The 19,734-nt window shown below is 41.9% G+C and overlaps 1 pseudogene; it reads left to right on the top strand.

Annotated features, from left to right (window-relative positions):
• Positions 1 to 442: 442 nt before the first annotated feature.
• Positions 443 to 18,554, top strand: LOC149192889 (uncharacterized; annotated as a pseudogene).
• The last annotated feature ends 1,180 nt before the right edge of the window (positions 18,555 to 19,734 follow it).

Genomic DNA, 19,734 nt, shown 5'->3' with positions numbered 1-19,734 from the left:
TGATTCATAGGATAACCTTTGGCATGTACAATAGTGTAGAGGATGTTGCATTGCTTCACCACCCTCATAATATAATTATACTTTTGGTTGAGAAAAAGGATAAAACAAGTTTTTTTCAAGTGATAATAAGTCTCAATTTATTCTAGGGGCATGGAGGGTGGAGAGGGCCTTCTCCAAATTCCCTTGATAGCCCGGGGTAAAGGCTAAGGCCTTCGATTCCTGCTTGAGGAAGATTTGGGTTTCCATTTCTTGTTTCTCATTTGCTTTGACAATGAGTTCTATAATCCCTTCATTGGGCGGAACCACTATGTTCCATGCTACCATGGTGGAGTTAAATATTCTCAATTATCTATGGAGATAATATGTTGATGTCGTGGGAGCACAACGTTGAAAAAGGGACATATACATAGGAGTTGGCAGGCGGAGAGTGTGGTGATACCACATGTTAGACTCTGTCTTGCCCGTTTGTTGTCAGCCCGTTGCAGTCAATTTGCACCGCTTGAGTTCAAGTCTTCAGCAGGATAGCTCCTCTATTCTATATTCAGTCAAAGGGAATCGAATAATATTGGATGAGACACATTTTATCAAGGAAGCTGTAGCTTTTGTATCGGAGTTTTTATTGTCCATTCCATGCCTTTTTGCAGAACCTATATTCAAACTGTTTGGCCAAACAACTGCCATTGCTGCTAAGTCAGGACTTCTCTTGAAATGGATGCTTCCCCAACTGTTTGCATTTGCAGTAAATGTATCTGTTCAGAAGTTTTTACATGCACAGAGTTTAGTCTTACCTATAGTTTGGATCTCGGGAGGAGTATTAATCTTGCACCTTATATTCTGTTGGATAACTGCCTTCAAACTAAAACTAGGCCTCATTGGTATTGTCATGACACAATGTATCGTGCGGGCTTATGACCATCCTTGAGTTTCTTTACATAATGCATTCTGCTTCATGCAAAGCTTCATGGATGGGCTTCAAATTAATTGCATTCCGCCAACTTCCATCCTTCTTAAGACTATCTATATTTTCAGCCATAATGGTATTCCTGCAGATATGGTACTATCAGATCCTCGTTTTTCTTGCTGGGACATTGAATGATCCAACAGTTGATATAGATGCACTCTCCATAAGGGAGTTAATCCTGATGCTCCATGACATTGGTTATCAAAGTATTAGTATGATACTTCGGGAGATGATGATACCACTTGGCTTCAAACGTTGCCATAAGATGTTCCCTCCTGTTCATAATATTCTCTTTGCAGCGTAAGGGTCTCCAATGAACTTTGTGTTGGGAATGCTGAGGCTGCATGCTTTTCAGTTTTTGTTTCGGTCGCTACATCTTCAATAATCAGCATAATCTTTGCAATAGTTTTTCTTTTTTTGCAAAAATGTCTTAGGTTATCCCTTCACAAGCAGCTCGACTGTCACAGAAAGAGTCTCAGAGTTGGTTCCATTTCTTACTGCATCTATCCTTCTTAATGGAATACAGGCAGTGCTATTAGGTGTGGCTATAGGATCTGGTTCACAGTACTCTGTTGCTAATGTGAACTTAATTTCCTGTTATATGGTGGGATTGCCGCTAGGCATACTCATATGTTACAAGTTCGGATTGGGGATAACTCGCATCTGGTCTTGGATGATAGCTGAGAAGCTTCCACACAGGAGTCCCTTCTATACTACACTCGTGGGCTTATTGAATCTAGAAGATGAAGATTGTTGTGGGGAAAAATTCCTATGCAGGACGATCCTATCCACCTAAGGTGTGACAGTGCCTTAGCAACAAACAGAAACAGCTATTCTAGTATTCTTCCTTTATGAATTAAGAATGAAGAGAGATAGATGGACTAACCGGTGTCTTCCGTTTGTCCCTCGATCCGGTTTCTCTTCTCTTTGAGGGTTCCCATCTACTTGCCTTCTCACTCGCCCAGCTTCAACAAGTTCCTGCAAGATCACAAGAAGAGAACACTACACAAAGACATAGATTCATATTCATAACTAGTTCAGGATTAGAAATAAACTAAACATATTAATGCAATCATACATCAAAGATACATCAGTATATAGGAGAAACCAAGATAGCTTTATTGATGAATAACAAGGTTCAGGAGGAGATACAACCAGGAGGGCTCCAATCCAGCATCTCCTTCCCAGCAAATGAAATTCCTATCTTCACCTTCCTTCAAAGCATTAAGCACCCAATGATTCCAATCTCAAACCAACAACAATTCTTTGCAATAACAAAATTCCAGCCTCTAGATCTCATGGAGGAGAGATCCATATATAGATGTTTGGAGAGAGGATGAGTCAGCTTGAGATTTGACTAGTGTCCTCTCCCTCTGTCAGTTCTTGCTTCCACTTGGAGACTAAGAGCCTCTTACTCATCACTAGTCGAATTCCTTGAGGCAAGTGTCATTGGAGAAGATTCTGGAAGCTTCCAGGGTCTTTCCACCTCGTTGAATGAACTTGCCATTTGTCACTTCCCGCTCAGCGCACCCTGGTAGTGCTTCTACCTGCATTGTAGTGCACCTAGCCAGTGTAACTTCTGCATTTCAGCGCATACAACTAGTGGAGCCTCTGAATTGATCCTGAATTGACTTGTTTTTGAGCAGTTTCTGGTGGAGAACTTCTGTGAATTGTTGTCGTTTGTTAGCCTTGTTCCTCTAGGGGTAGGAAAAACATGTTTAGGGACTTTGGATCCCTTGGATTATGGACATTTCATGCTCAATGCTGTAAGGCACAAAAATGTCTATAACAGTTGCCCCCTAAAGTATGAGGCCGTTTATCGGGTGAAATGCTTTATTAGGAGGATCCGAAGTTCATTCAATGCTGGGAGGAGACCTGTAATAAGATACAATACAATACATCATTTTTCATATTGCTTTCATGATCTAGCTGAGGCAGGCATTCCCATGCTCAGCTTTATAAATTCATTTTTCTGTACATAGAATAGACAATCGTCTGATGGTAGACTGATAATTTTGATGAAATTATCATCCTTTGTGTAGGATGATTATCTGCTGCAATGACGTACATGTCAATGTCTTTATCTTTCCTGAATATATATCGCAACCCAGATGGATGAAACTAGATCCGGGGTCTTCAAACTCATTTGATCTTCACTCTAAGTACAAGTCGATCCATGTGAGAAATGTTCTGAAGTCGAAAATGGAAAGACATCGCTTGATTACCGGTCAATGAGGTAAACCGTTAACAAGCACGAGAGGAATCACCGATAATGATAATGACCCTCAAGGTACTGCAGTACAATTCACGTGGTGTGAATAAAGGACTTGGCGTCAAACACCACACAAAATCTTTCGGTCGAAGGTCATTGATGTATACCTGTCGCCGGAAGTGAGAAACTTGCCATTGAGGCATGCAAGCTTCAAAGTACTGAAGGGGTTGTTCCTAGATCAACTTCTTGGATAATGAGCTGATGTCGACAAGAAGCGATCCGTCAAAGGAGGGCCTTAATGAATCCGACATCAGTGACACGGAACGGATCAAATGATTTTGATGGAGGTGAAAACGATCTGATGACATATGATTCAGGGTGGCGGTCATGAAAGGATGAAGGATAATGTATGGCAGTGGATGGGACACGGTTGACTTCTCTGAATGACTTCTCTTGAACATATGGCGACACTTATGGGATTGATTGGTAGCATTACCCCAAATATGGATGGTATGGCGAGACCATGGTGATGTGACCGGTGAATGAAACAACCCAACCCGACTGTGGTACGGAGGAAAAGTGTCATGTTCAAGAGCGACTTGCTACCATCAAAGTTTTCTTGAGTTTCTCCCAATTTTTCCCCAGTCATTGCTGACCAGTACCTCTTTATTTTTATCAAGATTGAGGAGGATAACATATGCTTGTTCTATAACTTACCCTTCGGGCAAGCCCATCGCTATGTTTTAACAAGCCTAGCGATAGTGAAACTCGTTCTCGTCTAAAGACAAGTTTGTCGCTATTTAATGCTTTTAACGAGTCTATCGACAAAGATAGCTCGGTCCTTTTCATTTTTAGAGAGTCTGAAAAGGTACGTAAAGTCAACTCCAAAAGTCCTTTTTCGTCATCTAATTCCTTAAGTCCGAAAAAGTATAAAACAATATAGAAGGGATGAGTTTTCGATAGTTTTAACGAGCCGAACAAAACAAGCACTCGATCTTTTTGTGCAATAATCCCTCAGGTCCAAAAAGATTAAAATCTAGAGGAGGGATAGCTCTTCCGGTCACTTTAACGAGCTGGAAGGCCAAAACTCGGCAATCTTTTCATATTTTACGAGTCAGATGAAAAGAGCTTAAAGAAGACTCATCTTTTGAGGAACGAGTGATAAAACGGGTTAGCAGCTGATTCCAGGTACGGGTTGGAATTTTCCAATCACGGTAGTGTCACAAGGATGGCTAGTGAAATCACTCTTTGCAGCTGTTCCTCAAAATGGGTAAACAATTATATGGAGGTGAACGATCGGCCAATGGAAAAGTGGAGGTGACGGTGCAAACACGACCAAGGCTTTAATGGCTGATAATGTTACATTCACAGTGGTTATTTACCGGAATAGTTCATTTTTTAACGAGCTTAAATGCAGGTGGAAACATTTGCTAGATCTTATGTTTATTTTTTAACGAGCATGAACTATGTGCTAAAACTGCTCGGATCTTGTGTTTATTTTTTAACGAGCATGAACTGTGTGCTAAAACTGCTCGAATCTTGCGTTTATTTTTTAACGAGCATGAACTGTGTGCTAAAACTGCTCGATAACATGGTCTAATTTTGATTTTTTACCATAACTAGCTTTGTCCTTTTGAAAGATAGTACTGTACCTTCAATTGCTGCATCAAACTTGTTAGAAATGAATAACATTGGTTTGAAAATGAGATTAAAACCCTAATATTTTGCTTTGAACTACGTAAAAAACAATCAAAAAGTGTTTTTACCTCTCATTTTACCATTTCATTTGAACTTGGTTTGTTGGAGCTTTGGAGGTGCCTCTTCCCCCTTGATTTTCACCAGCTGATTTTGGGAGATTCTGTGGACGATTCTCGGCGCTGTCTGGACCAGGTAGGAGCTAAACCCTAGCTCTTTCTTTTCATGGTTTCCTTTTTGCATTCTGCGCCTCTTTTCCTGTTTTTCTGAGCCCCTGGGGTTTCATGAGCTCGTTTTCCTATCAACGCACCTTGTGCCTAGCGAAACCTGCGCTGAATGTCAGCCAGTATGAAGGCAGTTTGACATTCAACGCAGGTGAACCACTCCTGCAGGTGCGTTGGGCGAAAAAGAGGAACTTGTTGCACATTTTTTGATGAAAATTTTGCCTGTTTTGCATCAAAATCAGGATCTTACTCCTTCTCTTGCTTGTTTTGCAGGGATCTTTGAGCAAAATGACCCTTACATGGTGAGAACGAGAACATGAAGAAGAGGACATGATTGCCTTACATGATCCTGTCACGGTGAACGCACTGCGGAACTGTGGCCTGCTGAAGTTCTTCTGTATCTCTAGCATGAGACAACAGATCTCTCTACTGCAGTATTTGCTCGACACTTGGGATCTTATCAACCAAGTATTTCAGATAAGGGGAAAATCTATCCCCTTGACCGTAGTAGACATTTACTTCTTGACTGGCTTGTCGAGGCGGGGTGCCCCCACTTCTTTTTCAGGTTCGGCCCGAGGGAGTGACTCTGTGAGAGATTATGTTAGCCAGTATTGCAGGGAAGGATCTCAACCGAGCAGAGACGGCAAGATCGTTATCCATGAGATTTCTGACAGGTCCCTCAGGTCTATCTTGTATACTATTGGTAGGATGGCCGGTAGTGCGTCTCTTCACGTAGCCAACAGATCCTATGTGCAGCATGCCTTGGAGTGTCTCCAACCGAAAATATTCAACTCGTGTGATGCAGTACTTCTTCAGATGAAAAGTCAGTTAACCAAGGTAAAGGACGGGAAGCTGAAGAACTTTGGGTTTGGTTCTATTTTGACTGCCTTTGCTTTGGAGAAGATACCACTGATGCAGCCGCAATACATTGCACTCGACTTGCCTTCTCCTACTGAACCACGCATGCAGAGATGGGTTGATCACATGTCTAGGCATGCCGGTCAATCTTAGATTTCTTTCACTGATACCTTCTTCAGGTGGTTCGAGCGTCATGAGATGGTCTATTCCGAGTATCCATATGTTGGCATGGATTTCTGGGGCGATCCGGATTTGGTACTCCCGGACGGCGAGCAGTGGGGCGCTATTGGTAAAATCTTCGACCATATCACTGTTTACTGTTTTTATTTATAATGTCCTTGTGCTTTATTCTATCAAGACTTTAATTAAACTCATGTGTGCATGTAGATGTTGGTCCTGTTCGTCCAGCAGCTCGCCCGAGAGCGCCAGCCGCTGCCCCAGCAGGGGAGACTGTTGGGAGGGTTATTCTTCGTGACCTTGATGTGGCTGAGACCCTTACAGCTGTGCAGGAGCAGGTTGAGAGCCTTACTCTCGGCATTCCAAATGTGAGGATCGAGGAGTTACCTTTACAGTTGCAGCGGCATACTACTGGTGTGCCTAGACGATGGACTCGTCTCTTACGCATGATCGCACAGGCCGTGACGTGCTATCATGAGCATCACTAGACTAGGGTGCCCCCTAGCATTTTTGAGTTTTTGGGTCATGCGACCGATTTTGTCTTGGTTACAGAACATTATATGTAAACCATAAACAACTTATATATATATATATATTTGATTTTCGGGGTTTTATTCTGGTTGAGTTATGTGATCCACATGTACAATATTGATGATGTGTTTCTTTTTATAAATGTCGCAAATGTCTATCTAACACATAGTTTGCTAATGAGTCAGTTAATGTGTTTAAGTTTCTGGAAATATGTTGGTATTGAATTAAATCAAATTGTCTTTCCAAAATCTTAACCCTTAGGAACATGCGATAAATACCTGGGTTGCGGACGGAATATATACCATTGAGTTGTAGTATTATGAGTTGTGAGTCTAGCCTGACGATTAGTCGGCGTATACCATGGGTGATGGCATCAGAGAGTAGTTCTATCAACGCGCTATACTCAGCGATGTTATTCGTTGATTTCCCAATACATACACCTCTGAAACTTACTAACTCGCCGCTTGGATCAAAAATGGCCCAGGCTGCGGAGGACAGGTTCCGCGAACTACGACTCGCTCCGTCGGCATATCCAACACATATCTCCAAAAGGTTTGAAATCTGCAATAAATGTAAAAAGGTGGATTACTCGACCAAAACAAACACTTTAGCAAAAACAAAATACAACAAAAGCATACAGGTTACTATTTAAGCATAGTAATGCTTGAGGTACAACCCATTACGGGGCTGCGCCAGTGGAATTCCGTCATAATCCATTAACTCGTAGGCTCCTTTTGCTAACACTCGTTTAAAAATATAGGGGCCCATCCATAAAGAATTAAATTTACCCGCTCCCAATTTATCGGATTCTTGGTCGTAAAGCAAGACCAAGTCACCTTCTGAGAAGACATGGGGTTTGACATTTTTGTCGAACTGTGCCTTGACTCGTTTCTTATGGGCTTCGTTAGCCAAAGCGGCATCATGACGGGTTTCATCCAATTGGATTAATCCCAAGAAACGGGCCTCTTCTTCTGAAGTTCCGTGGAGGAGATCAATTGCGAGTTTAAGAGACGAGATTTCACACTGGACTGGCAAGACTGCCTCCAGGCCATACACCAGTTGGAAAGGTGTGAACCCGGTCGCATTCCATACCGATGTTCGGTAAGCCCACAAGGCTGAGTACAGGATTATGTGCCACCTTCTTTTGTGAACTTCGATCATCCTTTGGAACATACGCTTCAGGACTTTGTTGATCGCTTCAACCTGTCTGTTGGCTTGCGGATAATAAGGGGTAGAGCTGTAATGAGATAGCCCTAGCTTGGCAGCTACTTCAACCATCATGTGATTGCGAAATGTGATCCATGATCTGTAACTATAGCCTGTGGTATGCCGAATCTGGCGACTACATGATTGAAAAAGAAAAGGGCAGCTGTTTCACCAGTGTTATCTAATGTAGGTATCGTCTCAACCCATTTGGTAAAATAGTCAACGACGACTATAATATACCCATGCCCCCCAGTCGAGGTGGGGTTACATGTCATGAAATCGATGCCCCATTTGGCGAAAGGCCCAAAAAAAACTATTGGCTGTAAAGGTGCGGGTGGTCTTCTGGTTTTGCTATCAAAAATTTGACAAGCATGGCAACTTCTAACTGCGGTTATGCAATCTTTGAACATGGTCGGCCAGAAGTATCCTGCTCGTAAGATTTTCTGTGCTGTAGCATATCCAGATTGATGCCCCCCACACGTGCCTGAATGACACTCATTCAGGGCTTTTTCGGCCTCCTCATGGGTGAGGCACCTTCTCAGAACTGTATCGATACCACGACGGTAAAGCGTATCACCGACGATTATGTAGTCTTTTGCTTGGTATCGTATACATTTTTGTTCTGAGTGAGAGGTGTTATGCCTGAACTTTTAGGTTTGGAGATAAACGATTATATCTCCATACCACTCATCGCTTGTGGATATCAGGAACAAACTTTCGTCCACGATTGATTCTTGGGATGTTTCATCATTGGACGACGATGGGAGATCGCATAATAATTCTGCGAAAACCAAAACTTTCTTTGATTTGGATTTTAAAAATTCCAGATCAAACTCTTGAAGGATCGCTATCCATTTTGAGTATTTGCCCCCCAGCAACTGTCGCGACAATATATAAGTCATGGGGTTGCAATCTGATAGAATGGTAGTTTTCCGAAAGAGGACATAATGTCGAAATCTTTGTATCGCTTGAACAGCAGCGAGTGCTAGCTTTTCAACGTAAGAATATTTTCTTTCTGTATAATTCAAGTTTTTACTTAAATAATATATAGGATGTTCAATTCCATCGACTTCTTGAACTAAAACCATCGCAATGGTCGTATCCGCTGCAGCCAGATACAGGTTAAAATCTCTTTGATAGTCCGGGGCATACATTAATGATTCTTTTACTAGAGAATCTTTCAGAGAGTCAAAGGAAGCTTGCGCCACCTAATCCCAGACAAAAGGTACATCCTTTTTCAAAAGACGAGTATAACCTTTAGCAAGTTCTGCGTAATTTGGAATGAACCTCCTCAGAAAGTTTGCTTTCCCTTGGAGTTTCTGAATCTGAAGCAAATTTGAAGGTGGAGGCAAATTTATGATTGCCTGAACCTTACAGGGGTCGAGACGAATCCCATCCTTGGAGACTACAAAGCCAAGTAAATGACCAGAACTGACGCAAAATACACATTTGTGTGGATTGAGTCGTATCTTGTAGTGTCGACAACATAGAAATATCGCTCTTAAATGCTGCGGATGATCAGTCCGCTTTCGTGAATGAGCCGGAAGGTCATCGAGGTATGGTTGAACGATGTTCTTGATGTCGTGGAAGGCATAATTCATTGCCCTCTGAAACGTCACCCCAACGTTCTTTAAACCAAAGAGTAATTTTCGATATGCGAATGTGCCCCACGGAAAAATGAATGCAGTCTTTGACTGGTCCTGTGGGCGGATATTTATTTGATTATACCCGGAGAATCCATCCATAAATGAAAATATTTCACATCCGGCGCATTCATCAATTATCTGGTCGATGAAGGGTGTAGGGTAGTTGTCTTTTGGACAAGCTTGATTTACATCCCTATAATCGACGCACACTCTAATTGTTCCTTGTTTTTTCATAACAGGGACAATATTCGATACCCAATCGGTTAGAGGAACCGGGTAGATGAAACCATCACGGAGAAGTTTTTCAACTTCTGCCTTAATTGCAGCGGCTTTCTTGGGGTGCACCTGCCTGAGCCGTTGTCTCACCGGTTTGACATCAGGATACATCTTAATTTCATGTTCAATGCTACTCGAGTCGATGCCTGGCATTTCATCATATGACCAAGCAAAGACATCTCTGAATTCGCGGAAAAGAGCGTTATATATTTCCAGTTCTGAAGGAGAACAACCTTTGCCAACATAAATATTCTCTACAACATCTGCTCTGGTTGAGATATTTATGGCTATAGTCTCTTCAATATTGGATAAGTTTCGCTCGGAATCCACCGTGTTTACAGTATTTGATAGGAATTCAAAAACTGAAGGGTGATAAAGGTTGTTTTGAGTATATTCCATGGTGCCCCCTCAATCAACATTGATTGTAGAATTCCTTCGTCGATTCCATGCACTCGCGACCAAGGATCTAATGGAGTACCATATTCTCTAGACCTATCTACCCAAACGCTTGATGAGCGTTGATTTGGGTTCGCCTCCCATGCCAGAAACATTGATTGCTACAATACTTCTATTGGGCTTGGGGGCAAAACCATTGCATGATCCATGTCGATATCGTCTTCTGAGATCTTCATGGAAGATATCATATTGCAGGCTCCTACCAACGCTACTTCTCCTATATAGATTGGAGGTGGAAGTGCGAAAGTTCCCATTAATGTGGGGTCTTTCAGTAGGCCTACTCCAATATCTTGAAGCGAATGGTTGCTACCATGGATCATAGGAATGCTTCCTGTAACTTCTGAACCATTAGGGAGGAAGTTTTGTTGGTCGAAAATTGTAATCCCTCCTTGAAAGGGGAATGCAATCTTTCTAAAATAGGTCGACACAACAGCTGCCATGGCATAGATCCATGGTCTTCCTAGTAGGATGTTGTAATCAAGATTCCCATCGATGACTTCAACATCTATTTCTACCGTTTTTCCCCCTAGTTCAACCTTCAAGTTATTTAGGATACCATATGGGGTATATGTCCTACCGTCGAATGCTTTTAATGTTGTCGAGGATCGCGACAAAGTTGGAGATCCTAAAGTTTTCCAGCAACTCATCGACATAATACATGTAGATTCCCCCTCACCAATAATTGTTCGGTGAACAATTTTGTTGAGGGCTTTCACTTGGATAAGGAAAGCTAGTTGAGCTGGTAACTGAGGATCGTATCCTTTATGATCAAAGGATACAAGATTGGAATCCTTAGGATCAACCCCACCAATGGCTGATAACAAAGCCTTCCTTTGGGATGGGCAATTTTGTAGTACTTCAAGAGTCGACATAGCGGATGGCGATTGGGCCAAATCTTCCACTATGTTATAATGCTGCGCTGCTCTGGCGCAAGGATTAAATGTCGACTTGTGTACTACTCCCTTGGCGGTTTTATTGTTAATTCAAGAATGATGGGTGGTACAACTTCTGTCGAAGTTGTTGTCGAACTGCTTGGTTGATCTTTATCCTTGCCGTTCGACAGCTGCGGATTCCCGTAATCTTTGTTCCTTGTCGAAATCAAAGCATCATTTTGTTGCTTGGAAATCGACAACATAAGCACTTGCAACGGGGAAGCATTTCCAATATCAACCAGATTTTGTCCTGGATTTGGAAACGGATCAGTTAACACAGCTGAGGTTTGCGGACTCTGGAAGAATCTTTTAATCTCAGCTTTGTATGGACATTGTCCTGTCCGATGATCCTCATCACATTTTTGACATGGATATTTTAGTTTCCTATTTCCAGGAGGGTTTGAAGAAGTTTTTTCAGGAGATGATTCATCCTGTTTCTTCTTCTTCCCTTTGTTTTGCTTCTTCTTGCTCCCTGGTTGTTTGGTTTCTTTGCCTTTATCTGCTGATACGACATTTATTTCCGAAGCAAGAATTTCTTCTTTTGCATTTTGATCTGAAATCTTACGGGCCTTCTTGGAGTTGACCTTTGTTGATTTCGCGTTTGTCGTGCCAATCACGCCATCGCCGGCGTGAGAGTCATTGTTTGATTTAGGAGGAGGAGGAATTGAGAATTCCGACCTAGGGGCATCAGGTATTTTGTCGTAGAGCGTGCCAGACTGAGTATAGACTAAGTCTAGATACTGCGCACGAGCGATAACTTGCTCTTCTGTTACGACTCCCCCCTTTGCCACATCTTCCGTTATAGCAGGAAGTAACGACTTGATAAACCATTCAGCTAATAGCTGATCGGGAACGTACGTTTTTACCATCCTACGACGACGTCGCCACTCATGTATATGATCAGATATGTGAGTGGCCGTTGTCTGTTTGAAATTGGTTAAGATTTCCGTTCCCGTTTCATAGCTTATCGGTAATTGAAAATTGGTTAAGAATGTCGTGGCTAAGGTGCTAAAATTGTCGAACGAAGCTCTAGGCAATTCAATATATCATTTTGCCGCTGGACCCGTTAATGTCCTCTGAAAAAGGCGAAGCCTTATCGAATCATCATTCAGGGTGTTTCATGAACACCATAGATGAAATGTCATCACGTGATTCGATGGGTCCTCACCTGGATTTCCATTAAATTTAGGAATGTCTGAAGGAAGTTTGTGAGGAATCGCTGGCCACCAAGGGGCATAAGCAATTGGATCATTTGTTAACCGGTGTAAATCGGGTAACTCTAAAGTTGCCACGAATGGTAACTGTTGATTCAGGTTAGGTGAAGTATACCCAGGATATGATGGGATCGCCTGAGCAGTTGGCCTTTGCATACCAGCATAATGTAACTGATGTTGGTATGACTGATACGGTTGGTGGACATGACCACCGTAAAATGGTTGATTTTGACCGTTTTGAATGTGCGGTTGTCCACTGTTCGCAAAGATCTGCTGCTTAGAACCTTGGTATACTTGTTGGAATTGTGGTTGTTGGTATTGCACCAACCATGGTTGCAAAGCCATGTTCTGTTGCGCTATACTAACCGTTGGACCAAGGTGTGGGGTAATTGTACCCGTTTGGACCTGTGTCACCCCACCAGTAGGCGATTGTGGTTGAGTCACAGGGTCAAGGGGCTGTTGCATTACAACCTGAGAAATCTGAGGTTGACATACAACAGGCAACGTTTGAACTTGCGACACTGTCACAATAGCCGGTGTGGTCGGGATGTTCGACATAGGTACACATTGTTGCATAGAATACACAACCCTTGGTTGTTGAGGTAGCATAGGTACCCAACCACTTGATGTAACTCCAGTATAACCTGAATACTGTTGTGAACTCCCGTATGGATATCCTCCCAGAGGAGGTAATGAAAGGGTATACTGCCCCCCATACGGTGGCAATCCGGAACTCAAGGGGATTGTTTGTGCTTGGGGACTAGATTGCCCAAATTGACCTCCAAATGGATCAATCTGGCGAGTCTCAACATAAGAGTTGCCGAATATTATTCTGGAGGAACAAACTGGAACAGACCACACTGTCGAAATAGTCCCTGGGCGGACTCCTTCTAGCGGTTGTGAGCTAGTCGGGACAAATGGTATGCCGGCAAACATTGTCGGAGTGACGGCAGGGAGTTCTGCTGTCGCTGTGTCATTCGACACAGTCCTAGATGTTGACGGTTGTTCAGACATTTTGAGTCTATCCAAGAGATTACCTAGCGATTCTACAGGAACTTCCACTGTTGGTAGACTAACTTTAGATGTCGAAGGAAATAGAGTGACCCCGACTCCAAAATGTGTTGGAGTACTTGCTTGCGGATCTTCTACAATTTCCTCTATCACAATCAAACCAGGTGGAAGGGGAAGACCGTCAGGTCTGTAAAATATTTCTGGTGCCGAAGAAGGGGTTGAATCAATAGCGACAGATGTTTGAAGAACAAGACTTTCTAGACCGGTTACAGATGGAACTGGTTCAGTAACACAAGTGTTTGTTCTCAGACTAGGATCAGTATCACTGTCCCTCTGTGGCTGTTGAACTTCTTCTGTGGAGGCAGGGTTTCCAGAAATGTTTGGAGTAACCGGAATCCCAGATGTCGTCGGAACACTTGTTCTAACTTTGATAGGAGATTTCGAACCGGTTAAACGAGTTCACTTTGTCGGTACTGTTTTCGATTCCGGAGACAAAGACGGTTGACTTGTAAGCCTCCGCGAGCGATGGGGTTTCAATTGACTTTCTTCCACGATTGCGGATTACTTCATCAACCAAAATACAAAAGGGGAAAGTGTGTTTCCGAATTAAATGAATTTTTTAGACGCTTTAGACACAACTTGCTTTTTCAATTTTAAAGAGTCGAGAAAAATCTAAAGATGACTCTAGTCTCCTTCGATGTTTTAATGAGCCCGAAGTGACAAATGCTCGGATGGACTTTTTCCGTTATAGAGTCTGAAAAAGGCCAAAAGGAACTGCTCTGGAGTTCTAGGTAGAGGGTGTGCCAAACTTTTCGCAAAACCGCAGAATACGTTTTAAGGTACGGGCGGTCAATCTTCCTGAATGTTGTGTTCAGTGCATTGCGATTAGTAGGGCGGCCGGCACGGCTTCCTAAGGATAAAGGTTTTATGCCTATAGGGGTCTCCCAATATATACTCGAAGGTATGTGGGAGCACAATCCATACTGGTGCTATCGTCCCTCAGGAGGAATCACCCACCATCAGCGAGATCGACAGTCACCAGGCTTTACGACACCGGAACACGTCTCTAGCCTAGACCTCTATGTTGTGCGTTAAGTTACAAAGCGTTGTTAAGTTTATTCAATTTATTTAAGGTTGATATTTTTAGAAGTTTGCCTTTTTAGGTTCACCATGAGATGTATGATACAATTCCTAAATGCAGTCTAAAGATGATAAGCAAGCTTTTATATCTTTTCAACAATGAAAATCCTAGCTACAAAGGGAAAAGAAAGACACCATCTTTTCTCAAAGAGAAATCAGCACACTCTAAATGCACTTTTCCTAAATCAAACATGCAAACTATCAAGATGCAAATGCACAATGCAGGTGTTTGTTTTCCGCTCTCTTAATATTGATGCCTAAAAAGAAATCTTTTTGTACAACTTTGAATTTGCATTTAAATGACAAATACAAACAAGTTTACTTTTTCGAAATCAGAAAGGGTAGAAGAGAATACAACACTTTACGACTTTCGAAATGAACACTTGTTTTGACACTTAAAAGAGACAAAATCAAACCAAAAGCAAAAGTAAATGTATAATCAACTGTAAACAGCCAATGAACTCTCTCCTAAGATCACAATCAACAGATCTAAATCAAGGGCTACAGGATGACTATTTCACTCTTGCAAAGGAAAACTGTAAATGACGCCACAAACACATAAAAACACTCACAGTCTTTTTGTACAAAAGGAGGCGGAATTTAAGCAGAGAAAAGGAGTTATCAGATAGGTACCTATGCTGGTTACAGGCTGCAAAAAAATCAGAGATCAAAACAAGGCAAAACAGAGTAGAGAACCCCAGCTGCACAAGGCCTAACTGGATCAGCGCAGCCCTAACACAGAGGTTTTGAAATTCAGTGCAGGTAGCCTTCACAGGACCTGCGTTGAAATGCAGAACCTCTTCACAGAGTCTGCGCTGAAGGAGAAACGAGAGTTCCTCACTGGGTTCTGGGTCACAGTTTGCTGATTAATCTACGGTTTCAGGCCAAATCAAAGCAACAAGCAAGGTACAATCAAAGGGATGCTTTGAGGAAGGGCTAAGATCTATCACAAAGGATCATCAAATCATTTGTGAGTCCATTTTTTAGATCATAGACAAATCCAGTGATTGGATCAAAGCAGCAGCTGCCTACTTTGCATCTGAAAATAACAGATGCAGTTCGATTGCTGCTCTTGAGTCTATGAAACAAACAATGATAGAGACACAAACAAAATGACTAAATAGATCTCCCCAGTGGAGTCGCCAATTTGTTGTGGGGAAAAATGCCTATGCAGGACGATCCTATCCACCTAAGGTGTGACAGTGCCTTAGCAACAAATAGAAACAACTATTCTAGTATTCTTCCTTTATGAATTAAGAATGAAGAGAGATAGATGGACTAACCGGTGTCTTCCGTTTGTCCCTCGATCCGGTTTCTCTTCTCTTTGAGGGTTCCAGCTACTTGCCTTCTTGCTCGCCCAACTTCAACAAGTTCCTGCAAGATCACAAGAAGAGAACACTACACAAAGACATAGATTCATATTCATAACTAGTTCAGGATTAGAAATAAACTAAACATACTAATGCAATCATACATCAAAGATACATCAGTATATAGGAGAAACCAAGATAGATTTATTGATGAATAACAAGGTTCAGGAGGAGATACAACCAAGAGGGCTCCAATCCAGCATCTCCTTCCCAGCAAATGAAATTCCTATCTTCACCTTCCTTCAAAGCATTAAGCACCCAATGATTCCAATCTCAAACCAACAGCAATTCTTTGCAATAACAAAATTCCAGCCTCTAGATCTCATGGAGGAGAGATCCATATATAGATGTTTGGAGAGAGGATGAGTCAGCTTGAGATTTGACTAGTGTCCTCTCCCTCTGTCAGTTCTTGCTTCCACTTGGAGACTAAGAGCCTCTTACTCATCACTAGTCGAATTCCTTGAGGCAAGTGTCATTGGAGAAGATTCTGGAAGCTTCCAGGGTCTTTCCACCTCGTTGAATGAACTTGCCATTTGTCACTTCCCACTCAGCGCACCCTGGTAGTGCTTCTACCTGCGTTGCAGTGCACCTAGCTAGTGTAACTTCTGCATTTCAACGCAGACAGCTAGTGGAGCCTCTGAATTGATCCTGAATTGACTTGTTTTTGAGCAGTTTCTGGCAGAGAACTTCTGTGAATTGCTGTGGTTTGTTAGCCTTGTTCCTCTAGGGGTAGGAACAACATGTTTAAGGACTTTGGATCCCTTGGATTATGGACATTTCATGCTCAATGCTGTAAAGCACAAAAATGTCTATAACAAAGATTTTGGTAAGAAGCAATGTCATTCTTCCTGGAGCTCTGATAGAGGTGTTTGAAACGCTAGTAGCTACAACTGTTGATGAAGAGGGAGGTTGAATAAGTCTCTTACTTCAAGAGTTTATCATCAATAATGTTCGAAAATGATCCTTCTCCAAAACTCTGTTTTGGAGAAGAAATCGACAAATTTGTTTTTGTAATAAATTTGCATCTTAAAGCCTTCCATATATGTAAATACGAGGACTTATAATAAGTATTGAAAGTTCCATAAATAAATGGCATATTCTTGATTTTGCTGAAGCTGGAGATCTATAGGATAATGCTGCAGCCATGTCAGATGTTGGAAGGACAGAATTAAGAAGAACTCCATCGATTAGAACCGATTAGAAGAACACCACGATTGCTCCCCTGCAATTATTCATAAATATGTCAAGCCTACCAATATCTTGGTGGATCAATTTTTAGGCGCACGACGCATTGGACTGGGCGCGCGGCGCATCAGGGGCGCGCGACGCATCAGGCACAAAAGCACAGTGTAAAATTACACTTGCGCGGCGCGTTGGGCAGGGGCGTTACCCACACAGCAACAGAGCTCAGAAATTTGTTGCTCTTGCATCCAATCCCATGCCCATACGCTTCAATTGCAAGTGTGCCATCATCATCAATATCAGTTATAGGCTCTTCATAGCATTCACGCAGGCATCATAGGTCCAGTAGTATCGAATTGACAGAGTCTTCTGCTCTAAGAAAATGGCAATCTAGAATTTTGAATCAGTGGGCTGCACGCCAAGCTCAGGAGATGATAATCGCTATGGAAAGACAGGCCCGAGAATAAGAGTTTCTATCTCTTGCTGGTTTGTATAGTGTGTCAACCAGGGCGGCGTCCTCACTTGTGCAGATATGGTGGAAATCCGTAATGATTTAGAAGTGTTATAATGGATGTGATATTCGTAGACCTGTAAAGGTGACCATTTACCAATGCTTGGAAGGAGGCGTTATTTCTGTTTTGCAGGCATCTGTTGACGATGATAAGGATGAATCATTTTACACATTAAGTTGGGCATGCGATATGAATTGTTCACCATTATTAGTTGCAGGTGGTCACAATGGTATAATTCGAGTGCTTGATGTTGCAAATGAAAGGGTCCATAAGAGTTTCGTTGGCCATGGAGATTCTGTGAATGAAATAAGGACCCAAGCATTGAAACCTTCCCTTATTTTATCTGCTAGCAAAGATGAATCTGTACGACTCTGGAATGTTCAAACTGGAATATGCATTTTGATATTTGCTGGAGCTGGAGGACATCGCAATGAAGCTTTCAGTGTAGATTTCCATCCTTCAGATGAATATCGTATTGCAAGCTGTGGCATGGACAACACGGTCAAGATCTGGTCTATGAAAGAGTTTTGGACCTATGTTGAGAAGTCATTTACCTGGACGGATTTTCCATCGAAATTCCCCACGAAGTATGTGCAGTTTCCTATTTTTATTGCTGCAGTGCATTCAAACTATGTGGATTGCACTAGATGGCTTGGCAGTTTCATCCTATCAAAGAGTGTGGACATCCTGCAGAAGTATCCAGTGCCAGAATGTGACGTTTGGTTTATCAAGTTTTCATGCGATTTCCACTATAATTCTATGGCAGTTGGCAACAGGGAAGGAAAAGTTTATGTTTGGAAATTATAGTCGAGCCCTCCTAATTTAATTGCCAGGTTATCACATCCACATTGCAAACATCCTATTAGACAGACGGTTATATCTCATGATGGAAGTACCATTCTCTGCTGTTGTGACGATGGTAGTATGTGGCGTTGGGACGTGGCCCAGTAAAATCATCAATTTCTTGGTTCAATGTGCATTGCATGCCCATTTTTATAAAGCTACACTTTACTAGACATTTGAAATTAGCAGGCTCCCCAGGGCCTTGTGTTCATAAAGATGCCTTCAAAGACAGCCAGTTGTATTATCATCTTAATGGAGTCAAAGGAATCTTCTCAGACGTCAGTGGGACATCATCACTGCCAATTCTAATGCATGTATTCAAAACAGATAGTGTATGTTGTCATGGAGTAAAGTGGAAATGAACACAGTATTTCCAGGAAAATGGTCTATTCGCATCAGATAGTTGATGGCCGCATTGAGTTGTTTATATATAAGTCGTTGTTTTATGATAGAACCTTCTTCAGATGAATTAAAGGTATCAGTATATGTATGATGTGGTGATAAGCACATGGAAAATGTAACGTGGCAATCGTTGCAATATGTGGGCATTCGATTCATCTAAAAGAGCATATGTGGCAGTTTGACCCATATTTTAGCATTAAAATATTGGGGACCTCTTCCCAATTTCTGTAAAGTGGCAAAGCATATCTCCAGAAATTTGAGAGCAGTTGCAAAGTGGCATTCAAAGGTTCGATTGCCTATTTCTGTCTTTAGTTAGTCTACGCTCCAGGATTAGTTTTCGTGGGTCATTAGAAATCCTCAAGCTGGTATAATGGAAGGCTTTTCTATCTTTAGAGCAAATGGAGGATTCTTTTCTATCTTCATGGCTTCAGGTGAAACAACGCCCTTATTTTGGGTCATTCTGTTTTCATCTAGTATAGTTTATTTATTGTATGGAAAATGATTTGTAGGGGGTTGGGAGGAGATTTCTGAGAGGTGTGCGTGGAGAAAAATAGAGTTTTTCATTGTACAGTTGAATGACAGAGATTAATTAAATGGCTCAGCTCTGATCTGTAAGATTCTTGTGGTGTGGAAATTTAGCATATGTTTTTTTTTTGTTTCATACGTCTTTGTAATGTTTCCATTTCATTTCATAATCGTTTCTAAATGGATAATTTTAAGTGAGAAAGGTAGAATTCAATTTATTTGCTCTGTCTTGAGGAAGTGTTCATATTTAATGTTTTCTTCTGTTCGATAAGGATTCATCACACATGCCCTTGTCGACTTCTCGGCAGTCTTGCCATTCGTTTAATATCAATTTAATTGTTAAATTTCGCTCCTACCTTGC

Source organism: Pinus tabuliformis, chromosome 2_2, assembly GCF_031772625.1.
Source record: "Pinus tabuliformis cultivar Carrire ecotype Pingquan chromosome 2_2, CPIR1, whole genome shotgun sequence".
In the NCBI taxonomy this organism is placed as follows: Eukaryota; Viridiplantae; Streptophyta; class Pinopsida; order Pinales; family Pinaceae; genus Pinus; species Pinus tabuliformis.
The sequence above is the reverse complement of the archived record's forward strand: the minus strand, read 5'-3'. Positions and strand labels throughout refer to the sequence as shown.